At 46.2% G+C, this 3,856-nt stretch overlaps 1 pseudogene; it reads left to right on the forward strand.

Annotated features, from left to right (window-relative positions):
* Positions 1-2,741: 2,741 nt before the first annotated feature.
* On the forward strand, positions 2,742-3,068 carry LOC144784101 (nucleoside diphosphate kinase B pseudogene; annotated as a pseudogene).
* The last annotated feature ends 788 nt before the right edge of the window (positions 3,069-3,856 follow it).

Consider the following 3,856-nt stretch of genomic DNA (forward strand, 5'->3'; position numbering starts at 1 on the left):
GTCTTTAAGCATAGGACTAGTACAGTGCTGTCCTTGCTGAGCTGTAAAATGACAAAAGCCTTTTATCACTCCAGGCACAATATTACAGCTTTGAATTGGTAAAATACCAATTCAAGCCAACCTGAAATGAGTAAAAGCAACCCCTGACACAGTGTTTTGCTCTAATTATATATATATACTAACCCAAGTAAGGCGGCAGTCATCTTTAGAGGGGTGATGTTTATTGTGCTCACTGTCTCCGCCAGCGGAGTGGAGGGATTTATTAGTAATTCCACGTTACGAGAGCAACACTGAATTATTACATTCTGACAACAGAATTAAAAGTACCGCCCATAGTATTCCTTAACTTTATATTCAGGTCCTTGAACTATCCAAATGGGAGAAGGTGCTCTTTTGATTGGTGTGTATGAAGGTTTGAATAAAGACACATGGAACAATGGGTGGATTCTTTTATGTTTTGGTGAAACAAATTTCACAATAATGGGGTTGATGCATTTGAGTACTTTGTACAACTCTATATATCTAGGATTAAATATGCTGTGTCTTCTAAAGTGTATATACTTAGTGGACAACCACACCACATCAACTTTGATGCAGTGGGGACTAGGTCTACAATGCTTTTCTACATTAATTTTATAGACCCCTTTGACCTTTTGCACATTTCTTTGCTTAAGTTTCAATGTGCTTGTATGTGTTTGATCCTTTAATGTTCTTCTGGTAGTTTGTGTGCTTCCAGTGGATATAACAGAGGTATGAATCTTGCGTGAAAACCATATGTACTATAATAAGGGGCTATCTTGATAGTAATGTGTCTGGCACTATTGTAGGCCGCCCATGCATCTCTATTTGTATCTATATAGCAACCGAGGTACTGTTTTAGGGTCCGGTTCAGTCTTTCTGACTGCCCGTCAGTTTGGGGGTGAAAGCCAGTGGAATTGGCTGCTGGAATCTGTAAAGCAGGACCACCAACCCTTTTAAAACTGTGCGGTAAACTGGGTACCTGGGTCTGACACAATGGCTTTAGGAAGACCATGTAATGTAACAATGTATGTGAGTAACAATTGAGCTACTTTCCAGATGAGGTCATTGGTGAACAGGCTATGAAATGGCCTAATTGGGTCAGGCTGTCCACCACTACCAGAATGGTCATACACCCTTTTTGTTTGGGTATTGCAAAAAAGAAATCCAATGATATGTGTTCCCAAAGAACTTCTGGAGTAGATAGAGGCCTTAGCAGCCATTGTGGTATCCTCTACTCTGTTTTTTCCTGCATGCAGGTTTCACACTTATGGATCATTTTATGTCCAGTGTCACTAAGGGCCACCAGAATTGCCTTACCACTTCGTCGGTTGTCTTGTTCAACCTAGTATGTCTCGCATTGGGTGCAGCATAACACCACTCTAGAACTTCTTCACGTAGCTCTTTAGTAGGGATTAACAGTTGGGACCCACATATCGCTAATCCTTGTTTCAGTTTCTAGTATGAACGTTTTTTCAACCATTGTCTCTACATCGGGTATTTTATCACTTGTGACACCTTCTCTAAGAACTGTTCAGTTTGCGAGATGCAAATGACATTTTGGAGTTTGATGATAGCTTGTACTTTTGCGTAAATTGGGACCTAGATGGATCATTGTCTCGTGAGGGCATTCGCCCTCCGATTCTCAGTCCCTGGTCTGTAGGTTAGTATAAAATTATACTCTGCAAAGAACAATGTCCAGCTTAATTGTCTAGGCAGTAATAGACAGGTTTATTTCATGATTTGCAGGTTGAAATGATCTGTATACACCGTGATCAGGTGTCTTGCTCCCGTGGGATAGTTTCACCATTCACAGAATGCATCTCTTATGGCCAAAAGACTCTTCTCTGCTATGGTGTAGTGAGTCTCAGCCACATTTAAATTGCTCAACAAATTTGCCACCAGGTGCAGCTATCAAGTCTTTACATTCTTTTGGGAATGAACCGCTCCTATTGCCACATAGCTCTTTTGCTCTATCTTGCTCAGCGTGGCTTACATTCACGGAGGCGACAGCACTTCCTGCAGCAGAAACATGTCTGGTAACGGTATCACAGAATTATTATTATTATTATTATTATTATTATTAATGAGTTTTGTATCGCGCGTGGTTACCCTTGGGCATCCCAGCGCTTATCCAGAGAACAGCCATAACAAAGACAACTCGTTAGACAGGGAACAGGTGAGTCTTTAAAAGTCTACGAAATCGTAGGGTGCCAGTTTCAGAGCGCAGGGCGAGCGGAAGGGAATTCCACAAAACAGCCACGTTGACGGAAAATCTTCTACCGCCAGTCCTGGCCTTTCTTACTCTCGCGACTTGCAGGAGGTGTTGGTGGTCTGAGCGGAGGGCACGGGAGGCCTTATAAGGTTGAACCATATCCCGGAGTATAGGTGGCCCTTTCCCCTGCAAGATTTTGTGGGCCATGCAGAGTGCCTTAAACTTCACCCTCTCTCTGATGACAGGGAGCCAGTGAAGCGCCTTCAGCGCCGGACGGGCTGATTGCCGCCTGGGAAGGTCCGTCAAAAGCCTGGCAGCAGCATTTTGTACTTGCTGCAATTTGTTCAGAGTTGATTCTGGCGCCCCCAAAAACAGCGCATTGCTGTAATCCAGCCGGGAAGAATGCACCTTCATTTGCATCAAGCCAGATGGTGTTCAACGGGGCCTGGAGAAAAAGATAATTAAGCGCTTTGAGCAGAAGGGCTACCAACTGGTGTCTATTAAGTTTATGCAGGCCTCCAGTGAACTTCTGAAGGAACATTACATTGACCTGAAGGATCGCCCGTTCTACACTGGTTTGGTGAAATACATGGGCTCTGGCCATGTTGTGCCTATGGTCTGGGAAGGACTTAATGTGGTGAAGACTGGCCGGGTAATGCTGGGAGAGACCAACCCGGTTGATTCCAAACCAGGGACCATCTGCAGAGACTTCTGCATCCAGGTTGGCAGGAACATATGCCATGGCAGTGACTCTGTGGAAAGTGCCAAAAAGGAGATCAACCTGTGGTTCAAGCCAGAAGAGCTGATTACTTACACCAGCTGCACCAACTGTTGAAAGTTAGGCTGAAAACCGTCAACATTATCGGCGCCCTCTTGCTCTCCTTAAACCTTTTGTGCGCGTAAAACAGCCGCCATTTTGGACACCATGGCTTCCCTGCCCTCGCCGAGAGCCAGCGCGTCTCTCTCTCTCTCCTAGCTTCGCTGGCAACCCCCTGCTTGCACCTGCCTTGAGTCATAAACCCCTCTTCGGCGCTGCTCTGCCCCAGGCCCTCATCCTGTTCCCAACGCGACACCTCCCCGCCTCCCTTTCATGATCTCCGGCCCTTTGATGCAAACCCCTTTTCCCCGTGTGCCCGTTTGTCTTCTCCGTTCCCAGGCCGACACCCGGCTCTGCCGATACCAATCCCTTGCCCCCCTCCCCGTACAGGAGAAAGCTTCCTTCCTCAAAGGACCCCCGAGATGATCAAAGCCCCCTCATCCCACGAGATCCGATCGAAACCCACACACACTCTGTGAATCGGCGGAATATCCAGCTGCGCGATGATCATCACCTGTTGTGAACGGGGCGGGGACTTCCACTGTAACCTTGCGTGGGAACGGGCTGGGAAAGGGGGGATTCTGAGGATGTCTTTCCGTACATCAAAGTATCGACGAGAATGTGTTACATGTAATAAAGAGATAAACTTGTGTATAAGAGGCCAGGCCTCAGGGATGCAGTTAGAGCACCTCAGAACTATACCTTCTGTCCGTGTCGTTGTGTTCTCCTCCGGAGCGAATAAAAACCTTGTTTCCTGCCTTCCAGTCTCCAGCGCCTGCCTCTTCAATAGTTTAACTTCTTTGTGG

The sequence above is a fragment of the Lissotriton helveticus genome, chromosome 10 (assembly GCF_964261635.1).
Source record: "Lissotriton helveticus chromosome 10, aLisHel1.1, whole genome shotgun sequence".
Taxonomy (NCBI): domain Eukaryota; kingdom Metazoa; phylum Chordata; class Amphibia; order Caudata; family Salamandridae; genus Lissotriton; species Lissotriton helveticus.